Raw genomic sequence first — 17,876 nt, 5'->3', positions numbered from 1 at the left:
TGTTTTGAGAGGCCGTTGAGTGCGCATTTAAAAAAAGAAGTGAAAGAGAAGATTTGGCGGGATGAGTATGTGGAGATTTTCTCCCTTCTTCCATTGGAAAAGTTTAATTTGGACAAAGGGAAGAAAGATGATAGTAAGAAGAAAGAAGAAGAAAAGCGGAGGTGGTGACTGATTCCGCAGACATTCGTTAATTGGCTGCAAGCCTTTGCGATATTGGCGAGTGTGATTGGGGAAAAGTCTCATGGCAATTGTTCTGGCCTGTTTTGTTATCTGGATGCGATTGGGGAGGCTCACCGTACGTATGGAGGTCAGGCATGGTTGCACTACGATGAGCAATTTAGGCAGAGGAAGGCGGTGCGGCCGGAGATTCGGTGGGACCAAAAAGACATCGGGCTTTGGTTAAAGGTGATGGCACCAGTTAGGTACGGGCAGTCCTTTCTTGGCGGCGGAGGGAGTGGCAATTAGCAGGGAAGACACGGAAGTGGTAGTCAGGGGGCATCAGGGGCAAAAGAGAAGTCAGGAGCATGCTGGCAGTTCAACGAGGGTCAATGCAAGTATGGCAGTACCTGCAAGTTCAAGCATGTTTGCTCCCATTGCAACGGTAGTTCGCATGGGGCATCAAAATGTTTTAGGAAAGCAAGAGGTAAGCCAGCAGTGGCGGCCGGTCAAGGGGGAGACGCCAGTGAGGCTTCAAAGGATGGCCCCCTTTCTAGGTAGGTACCCTGATCAGGAAAAGGCTGGGGTGATACGGGATGGTTTTGCAGATGGTTTTAGAATTCCTCTTCCCAGCCACACAGTCCCCTTTTCAGTTAAGAATTTGAGGTCGGCTAACCTGCATTCAGAGGTGGTGAGTGCCAAAATAATGAAAGAAGTTGAATTGGGTAGAATGGCAGGTCCATTTACGCTGGTCCCAGTAGAAGTAATGATTGTTTCCCCATTGGGGGTGGTTCCTAAGAAGGATCCGAATAAATTCAGGTTGATTCAACATCTATCTTACACGAAGGGGTTGTCGGTCAATGACGGCATTTATCAAGAATTGTGTTCGGTAGTATATACCTCATTTGACACGGCGGTACATTGGGTTCGCAGGTACGGCAAGGGGGCCTTGTTGGCCAAAACCGACATTGAGTCGGCCTTCAGACTACTACCGGTACACCCGGATAGCATCCCCTTGTTGGGATGTTTTTGGAACGGAGGTTACTATTTGGATAGATGTTTGCCGATGGGTTGTGCAATTTCGTGTTCACTGTCTGAGACGCGCAGTACTTTTTTAGAATGGGTGGTTAGGGATGTTGCCGGCGTTCCGTCTGTGATTCATTATTTGGACGATTTCTTGTTCATAGGTCCACCAGATTCAGTTTTATGTCGGAATACGTTGGCTGCGATGGAATGGGTGTCAGAGCTTTTTGGAGTGCCGTTGGCGAGAGATAAGACCGAGGGTCCTTGCACGGTCTTAAGTTTTTTGGGTATACTGATTGACTCAGAGAAAATGGAGTGTCGGTTACCGGAGGACAAATTGTCGTTGCTGAGGCTGGAAGTGCAGTGAGTTAGGAGACTGCAAAAGGTGACATTGAAAGAATTGCAGTCGCTTTTAGGCAGGTTGAATTTTGCCTGCAGGATCATGCCCGTGGGCCGAATTTTCTGCCGTAGGTTGTCGGGCGTGATAGCGGGAGCACGGTCGGTGCACCACTTTATTCGGTTGAATAGGGAACACCTGGAAGATCTGACGGTGTGGCAGCGGATTTTGGAGAATTACAATGGTAAATCTCTGATTCAACAGGAGATATTGAATGATTTTGACTGCGAAATTTATACGGACGCAGCAGGTGGTGTTGGTTACGGTGCTAATTGTAGGGGGAGTTGGAGCATTGGGAGCTGGCCGGATTGGTGGCATCAGAGAGGTTTCACAAAAAATCTGGCTTTGTTGCAGTTGTTCCCCATTGTTGTGGCAGTATTAATTTGGGGTGAAATGTTCGAGAACCGCAGAGTTAGGTTTCACTGCGACAATATGAGTGTGGTGTCAGTGATCAACACTTTGTCCGCCTCGTCCCCCCCAGTTATTAAGCTAGTGAGAGAACTTGTTTTGCGGTGCCTGGAATTGAATGTGTGGATTTCGGCTGTGCATGTGCCGGGAGTGCAAAATTCTATAGCGGATGCTTTGTCTCGTTTACAGTGGGAGCGGTTTCGGGAGCTGGCACCAGGCGTGGAGATCTCCGGAATGGAATGCCCTTCTCACTTGTGGCGGATTGTTATGGAAGAGCAGGAAGGTTGATTCATGAGTCGGTTACAAGCCAGACTTGGGCGTCATACGAGGCATCATGGCAAATATGGAGTTGGGAGTCCCATTGGGGAGGTTTGGGGTCTGTGGAGGATAAAACGTCGGGGGTTTTGTTTTTGGTCGGCAGGACAGCGGAAATAGGTTGGTCTATTTCGAAGGTTAACAAATTTATTGCTGGTCTTGCTTTCGGTTTTAAGATGGAGGGTTCGGTTGATGTGACAAAGGATTTTCGTGTAAAACAGGCTCTAAAAGGTTTTCGGAAGGGTAACCGGAATTTTGACAGGCGTAGACCGATCTCTTTTAGTATCTTGGAACGGTTAGGGAGAATCCTAGAGACGATTTGCTGTTCTAATTTTGAGGCGGCATTGTTCAAGTTAGCCTTTTCTTTAGCGTTCTTTGGGGCTATGCGTATAGGTGAACTAGTGACGCTCAGTAGGGGCAGGGCAGGTGGCCTGCTGGCTGAGGATGTGGAATTGGGGGCGGGAGGTATTGCATTTTGGATTCGGCGTTCAAAAACCGATCAGCTCGGAAGAGGTAAGCATGTGGTGTTGGGGAGCATGGAAGGGGCTTTGATGTGCCCAAAAAGGTGTTTGGAGTTGTATTGGCGTTTGTGGCCAGGTTGGGTCGGCCCATTGCTGCGCCATGAAGGCGGGGCATTCTTGTCCAGTTTCCACTTCATTGCGCTGCTAAAAAGGGGTTAGGGAGAGTTGGGCCTCTCACCAGACATGTATTGGTCGCATTCCTTTAGGATTGGGACAGCATCTGAAGCCAATAGTCTTGGCATGGGGGCGGACGCGATCAAGCGGATTGGCCGCTGGAGCTTGGGCTGCTATCGAACATATGTGCGTCATTGATTGGAGTGGCATGGCTCAGATGGGGGGAATTAACGATTTTGTTGTGGTTATGTATTTCAGGTCGGCAGCCCTACTTGGCTTGGATATTCGGACACTCGTTCGTCTATTAGGGGGCACTTCGGGCGGACGTGAGGCCGGATGGTAGGCAACTGGGTTTTAACAGGGACCTGGTCGTTGTTCGCTGGTTTGGTTTTCGAGGGATGGTATGGAGCAGGGCGTTACCTGAGTTTTCCAAATTTGCCCGTTTGGATAAAGCGCCCGACAGCTTGGTGGTGCATTTGGGAGGGAACGATTTGGGCGTTAGACCTGTCAGGGATTTGATCAGGGATATTCGATTTGACTTCCTTAGGTTGTGGACGTCTTTTCCCGGGGTCGTGACTGTATGGTCGGATATCGTCCCCAGGCTAAAATGGAGAGCGGTCCGATCTGTAAAGGGAATCAATAGGGCTAGGGTGAAGTTGAATAGGGCCGTGTCAAGTTTTGTTTCAAGGAATGGGGGTAGCAGTGTGCGGCATTTCGAATTGGAAGCTGGGGTGGGTAATTTTTGGAGAGATGATGGGGTTCATTTGAATGAGATAGGGATTGATTTGTGGGCACTTGCGATGCAAGAAGGAATTGAGAGAGCGGTTGCAGTGTTGGGGCACTCATGAGCCTGAGGTGGTCAGGGCTGTTCGTGTGTGGAGGGGGGTGGGGTTCTTGGAGTTGACGCTGATTCAGCGTAAAAAGGAGTTGTAGGTAAAATTCCGGACAGTTAAATTGTGTGGGTGATCTGGCATTTGATTACGGGCTCTGGACGGGGTTTTTACCCTGGGAGCTGTTTGGTGGTTGGCCTTCCTGGAACGGGATTTATGGTGCCCTCGAGCTGGTGGTGTTCGGCTGAGGGTAACGTGGCGGTTGAAGTTCTTGTTGGACATTTTTGCCAAATTTTAAGCCAGATCTTTTATGGGCTTCAAGAACCCTCCCCTCATGTAATTAAATATGACATATTTAATATTTATTGTTAAACAAGGTTTATGTTTTTGTTTGTTAATAAACTAGCCGCTGTGGCCAAAATTATCCAAAGAATATATTGTGTAGTGTTGTTATTTTAAAGAAGGAGTGGCGTTGTCTACCAGTACGGGTGGGGCATAAGGCAGGTTTTCCGGTAGGAAAAACCCATATTGGCCATACGCGGTCATGGTTTAAAAGGAATTTGTCACCAGGTTTTTGCTACTTCATCTGAGAGTAGCATACTCAGATTACATAACAAAAACCTGCAGACAGATTTCCTTTAAGAAGTGTGTCCTACATACTTTTAGGCATATATTCTATCTATATATTAACTATTTCTGATTGGTGTGGCTGCTGAGACCTCTAATGATGTCTAGATGTATAGTGCTGATCCTGATCAAACGCAGACTCTGAATGAGTCCAAAAGTGGGGGAAGCACTTGGCGGGCAGCATGGGAAATGTTACAGCATTTTAGTAAGGACACCCCCAGGGAAATTTTCCGTTAAAGGGTATAAAAATATTGTTGATGCCAATAAATGAAGCTCACTGCTTATACATTTATTATGAATTTCAAAAAGAGCTGTAAAATCTCTATAGGGTGAGCTCCTCCCAAATGGCACTTGTAGTAGGAGACTTTTAACATGTTGCAATATTAATATTTTAAGGGAACCAGGAGATTTTGAGTTGTTAATGAAAAAAGAAAATAATAGTATCGCACATCTTACTAAAGGGAATCTGTCAGGAGTATTTCACTTTCCAAACTATTTATACAGTATGTAAATCTCTTTCAAAGACAAGTCTAGAAATATTTTTATGTGGCCAGTCCCTTCCTCCTTTACTGAGAAATCAGCAATTGACTTAAAACACAAATGATGCTGAAGAACTATTTGTGGAGCTGAAGCCTTTGTCACTCCAGCTCTATTGCCCTTACAGCTTCGCCTCCTCCTGCTTGACTGACGGCTTCTCTGCCTATAGTCACACAGCACAGAGACTGACAGTCAAGCAGGAGGAGGCATAGCTGTGAGGGCAATAGAGCTGGAATGACAGAGGCTTCAGATTTACAAATAGCTATTCTACGTCATTTATATATCAATTCAAGTGCTGATTTTTTCAGTAATGGAGGAATGAACTGGCTAAGTAAAGGTATTGCGGGACCTGTCTTTTGAAAGAGCTACTGTACATGTACATACTTTATAACTAATTTGGGGTGTGAAATCACGTTGACCCTCTAGGATGTGTGATTATTTGAAAAAGCTACATGCATATGTAAATAGCTTTGGGGAGTGAATATGATTTTCCACCTCACTTTCTGCTTTTTTTATTCTTTCCTCATGATATCAGTAGTCCTTTTGTCACATGGAGTTCTTTTTGTCATAAATATAATCACATGCAGAAACATGTCAGACGGTTCCTCAAGACAAAAATATTTTTACTTCTGTGACTATTTTGATCATCTGCTGGAGGACGTATTCCACGCATGGAGGTATGGAAAGAATAGATGCAGCCAGCCAGTTCTGTCATTTCAAAAAAATCATCAACCAGCACATCAAGTCCAATCCGGTGTCAGGGCGGTCTCACACTCTCTAAAATCCCATATCAATTGAAATACCAAATGTATTCTTCAAATAGAAATCTTTTTATCCAATAAAGTGCAAAAATACAGTCCTGCAGGGATATATATAAAAAAGTGGTTCACTGCATACTGCTACCTTACACGGACATTGGTGTACATACGCAGAAACTCCTACGTAAGGTTCTAGCAGGAACGCGGGATGCAGTGACAAACAGGAGGCAGAGCAAGAGTTAACGTGTTCTTTATGCAGATTGATCTTATCAGTAAATAATCCATGCAGGGAGTACAAAGATATGGAAATATACAAATGCAGGAGGGGTAAACGGTGCGGGTGCAATGTTAACAAAAGACAGTAAAAACAAATCAACTTATCAGTCTATGGTTCCTGGACGAAAGAGGTTGAAAGATCCCACGATGGCGGCGCAAGTGGCGTGAGATGTCTGTGAAGCGTTCCCAGATAAAATTGAAGCACTGTCTCTGTACCGAAGCGGCATATCCTGGCCTTTCCAGACGTGGTCTACCGATCCTGGAACACGCTGTTGTACGAGAGGTTGAAGGTGGCACAGCCGGGGTGGAGGCCACATCAGAGCTTTCCGAATCAGCGTGTACCGCAAGGTCAGTACTGTGAAGCTTGTCAGTTATTGTGAGGGGTGATGACCGGTGAGTGCTCTCGGGCTCGGGAGTTTGCAAGGTTCTCAGATCTGTCCGTGCACAGGTTGCGCGCGCAGGGGGGAACAGGCCACAGAGTAGGCCTGCTGGTTGGTGTGGAATAACGGAGATGGAGTCAGCCTTATCCTTGCCTGTACACTGTCTTCCCACCAGAAAGCCCGTTTTTGGCACTCAGCCCCTTTTATGTCCATCCCGCCCCCTACTGTCAGGTGCAAAGGTCTGCTCCGGTCAGAAAGTCCTTCCCCCGGCATCAATGGTGACAGCCCCGACAGTTCCAGCCCGGGCACACAAGAAGCTGCCCTAGCCCGGTCCATCTTCCTACACCTACATGCTGAGACACTGCAAGGAGGAGGAAAAAGGTGCCCGTACACCAAGAGCAGCAACTACAGGAGGAAGATTAAGCTATATTCTTCATGCCACTGCTTAATTCCTGTTATCAGGGCAGGGCATGGGGCTGTAACAGTCACTGCTCACTACACAATGAGCTCCCTTACCACTCTGCCTGCTCCTTGATTGACAGCCTGCTCTGCAGTGTGTGTGTGCACTGTGTCTTGGAGAGCTGGCTGTCAGTCAAATTGTAGGGGGCGTCATAACAGTGCACTCATAGTGAGTTGTTACAGTAATGGCTTTCTGCACTGCCCCAATCATTGGAAGCGAGTAGCAGCAGGTATAATACAACTTCATTTTCTCCCTATAGCCACTGCAGCTGCTATTCCTAAGCCTGACATTTATGATTTACATGCAAGATACCTGTACATTACCCCTATAATAGTTAAACAGAAAAAATGAAGCCACCATATTACATAACAACTAGGGCGATATATACATATATATATACACACACACACACATATATATAATATATATATATATATATATATATATATATATATATATATATATATATATATATACACACTACCATTCAAAAGTTTGGGGTCACCCAGACAATTTTGTGTTTTCCAGATGAGTTGCCAAATGAATTTAAAATCTAGTCCGGACATTGACAGGGTACGAAAAAAAGATTTTTATTTGAAATAATAATTTTCTCCTTCAAACTTTGCTTTCATCAAAGAATGCTCCCTTTGCAGCAATTACAGCATTGCAAACCTTTGGCATTCTAGCAGTTAATTTGCTGAGGTAATCCAGAGAAATTTCACCCCATGCTTCTAGAAGCCCCACCCACAATTTGGTTTGGCTTGATGGGCACTTTTTGGGTGCCATACGGTCAAGCTCCTCCCATAACAGCTCAATGGGGTTGCGATCTGGTGACTGCGCTGGCCACGCCATTACAGATAGAATACCAGCTGCCTGCTTCTTACCTAAATAGTTCTTGCATAATTTGGAGGTGTGCTTTAGGTCATTGTCCTGTTGTAGGATGAAATTGGCTCCGATTAAGTGCTGTCCATAGGGCATGGCATGGCGCTGCAAAATGGAGTGATAGCCATTCTTATTCAAAATCCCTTTTACCTTGTACAAATCTCCCACTTTTCCAGCACCAAAGCAACCCCAGACCATCACATTACCTCCACCATGCTTGACAGATGGCGTCAGGCACTCTTCCAGTATCTTTTCAGTTGTTCAGCATCTCACAAATGTTCTGTGTGATCCAAACACCTCAAACTTGGATTCGTCTGTCCATAACACTTTTTTCCAATCTTCCTCTGTCCAATGTCTGTGTTCTTTTGCCCATATTAATCATTTCCTTTTATTAGCCAGTCTCAGATATGGCTTTTTCTTTGCCACTGTGCCCTGAAGTCCAGCATCCCGGAGTCGCCTCTTCACTGTAGACGTTGACACTGGCGTTTTGCGTGTACTATTTAATGAAGTTGCCAGTTGAGGACCTGTGAGGCGTCGATTTCTCAAACTACAAACTTTAATATACTTGTCTTGTTTCTCAGTTGTGCAGCGGGGCCTCCCACTTCTCTTTCTAATCTGATTAGAGCCTGTTTGTGCTCTCCTCTGAAGGGAGTAGTACACACCGTTGTAAATTTCTTGCATGGAATAGCCTTCATTTCTTAGAACAAGAATAGACTGTCGAGTTTCACATGAAAATTCTTTTTTTGGCCATTTTGATAGTTTAATGGAACCAACAAATGTAATGCTCAAGATTCTCAACTAGCTCAAAGGAAGGTCAGGTTTATAGCTTCTCTAATCAGCCAAACTGTTTTCAACTGTGCTAACATACTTGTACAAGGGTTTTCAAGGGTATTCCAACCATCCATTAGCCTTCTTAGATAGTTAGAAAACACAAAGTACCATAAGAACACTGGAGTGATGGTTGTTGGAAATGGACCTCTATACACCTATGAACATATTGCATTACAAACCAGACACTTCCAGCTAGAATAGTCGTTTACCACATTAACAATGTATAGAGTGTATTTCTGAATAATTTAATGTTAGCTTCATTTGAACACCCTGCAACTTTAAAGAGAGTGCCCAGCCATCCAGAGACAGCGGGCCAGCTAGTGAAGTAATAGCTGAAGTGATAGGGGATCAAGTTCCCCAGAAACAGGGGAATGATTTTCCCAGCAAGAAGACTGCGGTACAGAATGCGGCAGGACAGATGGGCGGGTCACTCAGGATGAGGAGATTACTAGCATGGGTGGACTCCCTTGGTGCCGGGGCAGAACAGATGAGGGACCCCATGTATACAGTGAGCTTACACAATGAGGACGCCGGGAAAACGTATAGTATGGTACGACCAGTTCTCGAGCCGTGTGAAAGGGAGAGAGGAGAAGGGAAAGAAGCAATATCATGTAACATGGAAACTGATGTAGATGATGGAATGTATCTGGATGTGCTGCGAAGATCTGAAAGTAAAGTTTTGCATTTTGAGTTTTACCTAGACTGTGTCTCTGTTCATTCACATGAAGCCACAGGCAACCCCACGAAAAGGAGGGTGGACCTCAGCAGCGCCAGGAATGTGGAGGCAAGGGTACTACAAGAGCAATGTAGTGTGTCTGTGAAGGGAGGCCAGGGCTCAGGTGCCCTGGGGTCTCGGCCATGACTACAGCCCTGGCCGACCTTTACATTAAGATGAGCATAAATATGAGCAATCAACAAAATTTAATGTCTAGTTTGTCTTGGACAAAGGAGTGAGGAGAAAAAAATAAAAAATGGCATAGGGAGGGGGAACATTTCATCAGTTGACCATCAACAATAAGCATATACAGTAGTGGTTGGTAACATAGCTTGCTAAGAGTGTTCTTCTATTTTGACCGGAGGTTCAGAAGGTTAAACTGGAATGATGGAAAGTCCAAAACAGCTCTAAGAAAGTCTCTAAGAAACATTGTAGTGAGTATGAGAGTTCTTAGATCTTGAGCGATGGCTGTTGTAATGCTGTGAAGGTGGAGAATTGAGTGGGGAAGGAGACTGTTCCAGTAGTCGTAATCTGGTGAGACAACGTTTGGTGTACTCTGGAGACAGGAGTTTCAGTGTCATACATCTTACGTGGCCAGATCACAATATTCCTGCCCTTGTCCACTGGCTTAATAAGTACATCCTTCAATTTTTTGAGACAGTTTAAACTGCGTCTTTTATCCAAAGTTATATTATCATTATTGATGGTCTTAGATATATGCACCAGTTCATTAGTCACTGATTTTAGAAATACATCTACAGAAGGACATGTTGATAAAGGGGATAATTTTTTATATTTAGCATGAAAGCAAGTGGGTATCTTAGGCCGGGGTCACACTTGCGAGTGTGATGCGAGTCTCTCCCATCAATATCCGACACTGCAGCTGGCACTCGGGACCGGAGTGTGCGGCTGCATAGAAATACATGCAGCTGCACACTCCGGTCCCAAGTGCCCGCAGCAGTGCCGGGTATTGATGCGAGAGACTCATGCAAGTTTCTCGCATCACACTTGCAAGAGTGACCCCGGCCTTACCCAAATCATTTGATGCATGTGCAACCGCTAGTTCTTCTAAGATAAGCAATACCTCTTGTTCTTTTTCTGAGGGACTCGGGGAAATAGTTCATCGTGGAACCGTCTATTTAAAATAAGGTATCTGGCAGAAATATTCAAGTCTTTCACCGCTGTGAACATGTCAAAACAGACACAAGGAGGGAATGTAAGGCCTTTAGATAATACTGCTAAATCGCAATCAGAAAAGTTATAATCAAATAAATTTATTACCTTCAATGTGTTTGCTGGTTGATCATGTCTTTTTCCATTTATTTGTTGATTGTTTATTTTCCCATTTTCTCTTATTCTTGTTTGGACTTATGTGTCTTTCCAGATGTGTGGTATCTGAATGATTTCATGATGATATGGAGAACAGAGATACAGATCTACTTCTGGGGATAATAGTTTTTGTATTATTTCTCCGCTATATAACAACACGGTTATTTTGAAATTTTTTAACATCCCAATATAATTTTGTAGATTGATTATCTTGGATTTCTTTTTCCCAGTCATCAAAGTTCTTTTCCATTGGTGTATTAAAGCTGGAAATTCCTCCACCAGTAAATGCATCCTTCAATTTTTCAAATTGCTAGTCGATTTCTTTCTCAAGTTTCTCCAAAGATTGGTTGTTATATCCAATTAGCAGTTCAATAAATTTTTGTAACACAATTTGTAGCACAAATTTCTTACAATTTTAATATGAATGATTCATCTTCAATAAGAAATAGGGGAATGTTTGAATCCTTAACCCTCTCTGAATTTTTGAAGATGTTTTTTCAGAAAGACATCATTCCACCACAATTTTGTGCATTTATGTAGTAATTTAACCCCATAATGACCAGAGGTATTTTTGGTTTTGCATCTTCATTTTTTTGCTCTCCTTCTTCCCAGAGCCATAATTTTTTTATTTTTCTGTCAATATGGCCATGTGAGGGCTTGTTTTTTTGCAGGATGAGTTGTACTTTTGAACAACTCCATTGGTCTTGCCATGTCGTGTATTCGAAATTGGGAAAAAATTCCAAGTGCGGTGAAATTGCAAAAAAAAGTGCAATCCCACACTTGTTTTTTTGTTTTGCTTTTTTTACTAGGTTCACTAAATGATAAAACTGACCTGCCATTATGATTTTCCAGGTCATTACGAGTTCATAGACACCAAACATGTCTAGGTTCTTTTTTAATCTAAGGCTACTTTCACACATCAGTTTTTTGCCGTCAGGCAGGATCCGGCTATTTTTAGAAAAAACGGATCCGGCATAAATTTTGGAGAACTGTAGAAACGGATCCGTTTTTTTGCTGGATCCGTCTAGCAGGTTATATCTGTTTCCTGGGGGCTGGCCAATTGGATCTGAGCATGCGCAGACTTAAAAAAACGGATCCGGTGGCTGGATCCGTCTTTTTCTGGATCCGGCGCATTCCGGCGCCCATAGACTTTCATTGTAGCAAAAAGCTGGAAGCGCCGGATCCGGCGCTTCCGGCTTTTTCGCCGGAGACAAAAAACGTTACAGTAGCCGTTTTTTCCAGACGCCGGAATGAGACAAGTAGCCGGATCCGGCAAAAAACGGATGAAACGCAATGCCATCCGGCGCGATCCGGCGCTAATGCAAGTCAATGGGGAAAAACTGGATCCGGCATTGCATTTTGCCGGATCCGGTTTTACAAAGAAAAGCCGGATCGCACCTGACGGCAAAAAACTGATGTGTGAAAGAGGCCTAAGTGGTGAAAAAAAATTCCAAACTCTGTTAAAAAAAAAAAATGTGCCATTTTCCAACACCCGTAGCATCTCCATTTTTCATGATCTTGGGTTGGTTGAGGGCTTATTTTTTGCGTGCTGAGCTGGCATTTTTAATGATACCATTTTGGTGCAGATATGATCTTTTCATCGCCCATTATTACATTTTAATGTAATGTCGCGGCGACCAAAAAAATGTATTTCTGGCATTTTGACTTTTTTTCTCGCTATGCAGTTTAGTGATCAGGTTAATCCTTTTTTTTATTGATAGATCAGGCAATTCTGAGTGCGGCAATAAAAAATACGAATGATTGCGTGCCCTTCAGGCACGTGCTGGGATTACGAATCACGCAATGGGGTGTGACCACGCATCAGACTGACCTCGCAATGATGTGTAACCATGCATACTGGCGTATGTGCAGAATAACAGCAAACATAAATACCTGGTGTACCAGTGGATCACGATTTTCTAATTCAGCAATTCTCCCTTCCTCTCTTTCAAATTCCCTCATCATTGTGAAGGCTCTTGCGAGTGAGTTAATTGCTTTCATTTTCTCTCCAAGAGATGTCGCAGTGCTGGGAGGCACTTTTTATTTACTTGACTTCTTGTGCTTAATGCTTCTTCACTGTCCAAGATATAAATCTGTGCATACTTGGGAGTGCTACCCACAGCAGGATGCAATGGGGCAGTTCTGTGGTAAATTTGTCCATGAATTTGAAAACAGTATGGACCATGCACAGGAGGTGGTGCCACTTGTGCTCCCATTGATGCCAAAGCAAGAGGGATATTGTATTGCCTTATATTAGCCATAAAGTTATTGGAGTGCTGATGCTCTCCTTTCATCAACTTGACTAATTGATCATCCTTATGAATGGGACGTAATTGGATACGTCTTCTCTTGCAGCAGGAAGGGAATGTTCTGTCCTGCGCCATTTCGTCTTTAAAATTTTTAGATTGGCAGAACTGACATCGAAATGTCAGTTCGCCAGCATAGTGCTCTTCAATACGTGTCTCATCAATTTGATTAAGAAGCCCTCTAGCGGCAATTGTAAACTGCCATCGTCGAGTGGCTCTTGCATTTTGGACACATGTTCTATCTTGTTCTCGTCTTTGTGAAATTTGTATATCACTTTGTGCATTGCGTGCATTGTTGTCGTGCAGCATTAGATGTTCTACGTGATTCAGTTACTTCATTCATTTCTCTTTCTCTGGACGCCCTCTGTCGGGCTGCGTCAGCAGTTCTTCGACAATTTCGTTGATTTTCTGATTCATTAAGACACAGGTTACGCATCCATCTGTGATTCGCTTCTCTACGTGCAGCAGCGCGATCAATTTGATCCATCTTTGCAATGTTGCCTCACACTGTTGCCTGAGTGTTGCCTCCCAATGTTGCCTCACAGTGTTGCCACACAGTGCTGCCTCACAATGTTGCCTCACTGTGTTGCCTCACAGGGTAACATTCAAAAAAGACTTATGCCTTAACTCGTCCTCAGGGAGAGCTCCTCTCCTTATTAGAAATGTCACTTAACTCCTATACAGGGCCTTACAGTACTTAGGTATCCATGGTTACGCCCACGCATATAGTAAGTTAGCTGCTAGTAGTAATAACTATGGATACCTAAGTTACTGTTGAGCTGTGGATGACTCATTTTACCCAGACAGACGGTTGGCTGTGCATGACTCATTGTGCACAGACACACAGACATGTCCAAATTAGGTATATGGATGTGTATGTTTGATTTTTTTTATTGTTTTATTTTCAATGGGGCGAAATGGGGGTGATTTGAACTTTTATATATATTTATTTATATTTAAAAACTTTTTTTTTCACTTTTGGCAGGCTTCAGTAGTCTTCATGGGATACTAGAAGCTGCCATAACCCAATCGGGTCTGCTACACACAGGCGATGATGAGATCACCTGTATGTTTGATAGCTGTATTTAATAGGTTAATAGCCGCAGGTGGATTACGATTCCACCCGTGGCTGTTCTGGGCACATGTCAGCTGTTCAAAACAGCTGACATGTCCCAGGAAAGATGTGGGCTCACCGCCGGTGCCCACATCAAAGGGAGGGCGTCCGACATCGGCGTAAATTTTCGCCCAATGTTGAAAAGGGGTTTATAGATTTTTGAAGTTCATTGGTATTTCCCTGACCACCCGACTGTACGAAGATGGTCTCATTATTAAAAACCTTATTGAGTTGATCTATCCAGGAGCTTTCTCTGGATCGATAATCCATGCCAGCAGCAGCTGCTAAATCTGTAAAATACAGAAACAACTATAATGCCAAAAATCGGCCACAATTGGTTTGTGTAAATTAGTCAAAAAACATAATAACGTAAAATGTATAATCAAGTGATACTAATGTTTTTAGCTACCCATATTGGCAGTAACTGGCATGGCCATACTTCTAAACAATATATCACCAATACACAAAAAATAGTACAACCACAAGTGATAGAGGCTATAAATCAAATTAAAAATCTTTTTTTTTTATAATGTAGACAATTATATGAGTGAACACAAGGTGGCGACAAGCAGCAAGAAGAGATATACACAGATCTAAAGGTTTGTAGTAAGGTATTATGGTAGATTAGCTCACTTGCCGCCACATAGAGGTAGACACAGGAACTATTTCTATTTAAATTCTAGCTGGTTTATTGCAATCTTCATAAACCACTTCACCAGAAAACGCAAATACAGCCTTTGTTCGGCATAAGGTAAAACAAAAAGTAACAAGTCATACAATCATGCTGGTTAGCCTACCTGGCTTAAGGGTAATTCACACATAATGAGATCGTTAGCGAGATTGCTGAAACGTCACAGGTTTTGTGACACAACAGTGACCTCGCCAGCGATCTCGCTACATGTGACACATAGCGGCGACCGGACCCCCGCTTTGATATCGCTGATCATGCTCGAATGTCCTAGGCCATTTTTTGATCGCTAGTGTCCCGCTGGCCAGCATGCATCGCTGTGTTTGATGCCATAACAATGACGAGCGACCTCGTTGAAGCACGCCTATCAAGGTCTGATTCGTCAGAATAGCTGCTGTGTGAGAAGGTCCCAACGACCGCTGAGGTCGTTATATGGATCGCCCTATCGTTGCTGTGTCGTTGAGGAGATCTGCCTGTTTGACAACTTACTAGCGACCATGTAGCGACGTACCAGCGATCCTTACCAGGTCGTATCGCTGTCTGGATCGCTGGAGCGTCGCTATGTGTAACGGGATACTTAGAGTCCAGCTTCTTAGTCCTTTTAGCAAAGACACTCAATCCTGGATATCTGCAACCTCCACACACACAGCTCTGGAGTTCACAACTCAAAGCACACCCACCATCGATTGACTCAGAAGGCTATTTCCCTTCTAAACCCCATTCTGGGGAGGAGGTATATTGACTAGCGTCCCACCTGCTCTTCAGTCGTTTACTTAAAAATCTAGCCCCTAAAATGGCCGATTAAGGCTAGTTTCAGACTAGCGTTTTTGCCAGCAGCGCACGGCGCCGCTAAGCCCCGCCCCCTTCCGCGCCCCCTCCGGTCATCTCTGCCTAATATCGCACATCGCTGCATGCGATCTGCACACTCTATCTTTAGCATAGGGTGCGCAGACTGTGCGCTGGCCGTGCGCTGCGCCCTTTTGACGGTGCGCCGAGCGCACCAAAATGCAACATGGTGCGTTTGACGCATGTCGGCACACCGTCAAAAGGGCGCAGCACACGCAAAATCCTACTAACGCACGGCCAGCGCACGGTCTGCGCTCCCTATGCTAAAGATAGGGTGTGCAGATCGCATGGGGCGGGGCTTAGCGGCGCCGTGCGCTGCTGGCAAAAACGCTAGCCTGAAACTAGCCTAACTCCTCTCAGCACTTAGTGTGCTGGAGCAATTTCCCTAGGTTCATATCACTGAAGCTAACAATCTCAGTGATACCTATCTCCGATCCGGTGCTTTACCAGTGACTTTGTTACAGTATATTTATGAAAATGTATTTACAAAATGTATTGAATATGCTGTATGTCACATATAGGTTGATTAAACTAACATAATTAGTAAAGTCATATATGTTCATATGCTCAGGTCTTATATGATGTAAAAAGTTTGTAGGCTAACAATAAGCACATTAACCTGATTGCATCTCCTCCTGCTGGGATGGTGTGAAGAGCATGAATGAGGGACTGTCTCTTGTTTTATTTATTTAATTTTCTATTTTTATCTCTTCAGGCTGTCATTTATGGATTACAACAGAATCCTTCGACTGCATGGGACCAGCATGCCGGGGGTTTTTTTAGGAATAAATTATTGAACCAGGGGATCGGGAGTGTTTTTTTTTTTCTTTTAATTTACGGGTTTAGTAATGGGGGTGTCCAAAAGACACTTCTCCATTACTAAGCCCTGAGCTTGATGCCAGCTGTCTTTACACAACTGACATAAACCTCAAAAAATAATACCCCGATTGCCACTGCAGAAGGGCAATTGGGAAGAGCCAGGCAAGGCACCAGAATTGATGCATCTAATGTGATGTGCCAATTCTGGGGTGATTTTGGGTTGGGTTTTAGGCTCGTTTGGGACAAATAACCAGGGACCATCCTAGTCTGATAATCTCAGCACCTAGCAGTTTCCTTTACCTTGGCTGGTTATCAAAAAATGGGGGCCCACATCATTTTTTTTTATTATTTAGTTATTTAGTTCCCAGCAGTGAACTGTGAGTCAGAGATGCATCCAGGCATCTTCCCCATGCTGTTCCCATTCCATTGAGCGCTGTTTCCATCCATTTCAGCTATTTTCCTGCCTCTCTTCCCCAAGCGCTCCGGTTAGGGTCTCCTGGAAAAATGCTCGAATTTCGTATTGACTTCCATTATACTCGTTACATGAGCTGAGCCCATCCGAGCGTCCGACCTGTTCTATTCAAGTACCGAGCACTCGAGCATTTTAGTGCTCCTTCATCACTAGTAAGAAACTGTAGTGATAATGCCAGTTCTGCATTATCAGTGCAATTTCCAGATTTAGACCGGGATCACACTACAAAATACATGCAGCCGCAGTCCTGAGTGCCGGCGGCAGCGCCGGGTGTTGATGAGAGAGACTCGCACGAGTTTCTTGCATCACACACGGTAGGTAGTGTGATCCTGGCCTTAGAAGTGTAAAAGGACCTTTTGTGACATCATGGTAAGGCAACCACAGGTCCTTCATCCTGCGGGAGTATGGAGGAACTGAAGAGGAGGAGAGAACCAGATACATTATAGCTACAGTGTATGTGTGTGTGTGTACAACATGTAGTGTGTGTGCAGCAGGCAGTATGTGTGTGTGAAGCTGCCTTAGGATTGGCAATAAGCAAGGGGTCTTTCCTCCCTGTAAGACGTACTTGTCCTTGCTTTATGACCATTTATTTGAACCATTAATCCAGGGGTGGGGAACATGGTGCCCTTTTCGGCGGCCCATTGCAGATTCCCTGGTACCGCAGTGCTCGGGCCAGCAGCTGCAATTTAATGGCCAAAGGCCCTTATATTGCTTCTGAGACTGCAAGCGCGCACACACATGCAGCATTCAGTACAGAGCTGAAACTATGGATACAAAATACCCAAACACATCAGTAGGGAGAGTATATAAATGAATAAAATGTAGTTTTTATTATTAATTTTAAAATACATCACATATCAAATGAAAAAGATAAAGATATAAAACATCTATGAGGATATAATCAAAGAAAGGATAGTACTCAAATACACTGAGTGGTAAAGTGGAATAGTAACAGGCTATATGGTAGCTATATACTAATACATGCCAAAGTGGACAAACCTAAGTTGTCAGGCTGATAAGTGCATATAAAATAGACCATATTGGTCATAATACCAGCCATAGAAACAAACAT

General features: G+C 44.1%; 1 protein-coding gene across 2 annotated transcripts in view; it reads right to left on the bottom strand.

Moving 5' to 3' along the window:
• The window catches only part of SLC43A3 (solute carrier family 43 member 3), a 137,280-nt gene that overhangs the window by 96,946 nt on the left and 22,458 nt on the right, over positions 1 to 17,876 (bottom strand). The gene's annotated exons all lie outside the window — the stretch shown is intronic.

Source organism: Dendrobates tinctorius, unplaced genomic scaffold, assembly GCF_039654945.1.
Source record: "Dendrobates tinctorius isolate UK_male_01 unplaced genomic scaffold, ASM3965494v1 ptg000103l, whole genome shotgun sequence".
In the NCBI taxonomy this organism is placed as follows: domain Eukaryota; kingdom Metazoa; phylum Chordata; class Amphibia; order Anura; family Dendrobatidae; genus Dendrobates; species Dendrobates tinctorius.
The sequence above is the reverse complement of the archived record's forward strand: the minus strand, read 5'-3'. Positions and strand labels throughout refer to the sequence as shown.